Source organism: Hibiscus syriacus, unplaced genomic scaffold (genome assembly GCF_006381635.1).
Source record: "Hibiscus syriacus cultivar Baekdansim isolate YM2019G1 unplaced genomic scaffold, ASM638163v2 tig00111095_pilon, whole genome shotgun sequence".
In the NCBI taxonomy this organism is placed as follows: domain Eukaryota; kingdom Viridiplantae; phylum Streptophyta; class Magnoliopsida; order Malvales; family Malvaceae; genus Hibiscus; species Hibiscus syriacus.
In genome coordinates, this window is record NW_024062980.1 from 884,713 (window position 1) to 886,700 (window position 1,988).

General features: G+C 36.4%; 1 pseudogene; it reads right to left on the reverse strand.

Moving 5' to 3' along the window:
• Window positions 1–374: 374 nt before the first annotated feature.
• Window positions 375–1,785, reverse strand: LOC120152764 (annotated as a pseudogene).
• Window positions 1,786–1,988: the final 203 nt, after the last annotated feature.

Here is a 1,988-nt window from a genome sequence, read left to right on the forward strand (position 1 = left end):
ATAAAGTTTTAAGTCAAATAAAAAATTATTTATTAATATATATATATTTAGAAATGTGTATCATCTGTAATAAGAATTAAGTTTACTAATGAAATTAAAGACAGACACTTTTAGGTTTAAAAATAAAATTATAAAATTTTAAATAGAGGAAATAAATTATGGAAAAAGCACTACTACCCGTTCTATTTAAATGAAGTGAAAGATATCGGATCATAAATATATACAACTTGGGCTCGAATAACTAACCCGACCTTTATTGGCACTGAAATTGGACCCAAGACAATTGAAAATCCACATCTGTACCCTGAAAACAAAGCTAACAAATACACTAAAACGAAAACTAAGCTATAGATAGCAAAGCTTATACATTTAACTCAACCCATCTTCCCATGGACACCTTCCCTCATCTTTGAGCAATACTCGAACAAGCTACCATCGAAACATCGTCGTACCGCTTCTTTTGACAGCATGCCTTCCTCGTCCCGCGCTAGGACATACAGAATAGCCCATTCCAACTTGGTCGTAATCCTACATTTGAGGCATTAGACTAGCGAATTCAAAATTCGAAATTCGAAACGGGCTAGCTAGCAACGAACCATCCGAAAAAGTCGTAAGTGAGCCGATTCGCCCCGTCATTTGCCATAGTTCTTTGAGTGTGAATTTGTCCTGTACCGTCGTTTGAGCGTATTTGCTAAACATGTTTTCAAGGTTCATAGGAATGTACCTGTAATACGGTAGAGAACATGTTCCGATGCTTCGGTTAATTCGAATGAATTTTGATTGTTATTGAACAAGTAAACAAGGTTAATCATTGGCCAAGTGAAGGCTTAATTACCTCCCTTCGGTATCGTAAACACCCGAGTCGCTACCGTGCTTGGCTTTGTGTATGTTGTGAACGTATATCGGTAAGAACGGAGAAGGGATCCAACCCTGCAAATTGGAACAATCACCATTTTCATACTTTAAAGCTTTTGTTACATCATTGGAGTGTATGCACACATAGGATACATATGATAACCAACCAAAGACAAAAGCAAAATTTTATATTAGGAGTATAAATTAAGAAGTTATATTAAAAATTTAATGATATAAAATTAGAAAATATTATGAATGAGAAATTAAATTATTTAATTAACAAAATATAAGTAAAATACTTAAATCATATGAAAATTTGAAGTTTCTAAAGAATGCAGTCATGATCCATTCCCTAATAGTAGATATAAAAGAAAACTCACCGGAAGTGTAGTACAGCTCATGGCTCCATTAATAAGAATGCATATAATAAGAGAGGCGATCGGATTAAATCCGATAGCCCGCATACCTGCCCCAGAATCGAAATTGGAAGATCCATTTAATTAGTATATTCAAAATCTATAAATATGCATAAAAATATTGGAGAAAGAATTGCACCGGCGTAAGTCTCCCAAGGATAGACAATCCCATTGTGGTCCTGGTCGAAAAAAGCGACGTGCTGTTGAAGAACAGTCGTGCTATTATGGTTGTGGCTCGTCGTTCCATTCGGGTGATCGACATCCGGTGCCACCAAAGCTCTGGCCATATCTGATTTACCACAATCAGTTCGAACACTCAGGGATGAACCGAATGACCCCTAAAATCTTATAAATTCACCTCTAACATAAAACCCCGAATCAAAATCCTGGAAAACAAATTTGGGAGCAAAAGCTTACAAGGTTTAGGGAGTGTATCTTCTAAGTCATTTCGGACTCTCCTTCCATAAGTCACCGGTGCATAAGGAGCTTCAGTTGCCAATGCATCGTTTTCCATTGCTCTTCAATTTCTCTCTTAGATTAATTTTCTCCCTATATTGAAAAGGAGCATCCGTTTTTAACATGAGACGGTATAGTTACGTGGCAGCCATGCAACGAAAGCTTATTGAGGTAGAAACATTTGCATGCTTGTCCATGCCATTTTCTTTGTCCAACGTAACATCTGGCAGCTTCCAACAAAAGGGTAAAAACATAGTTATT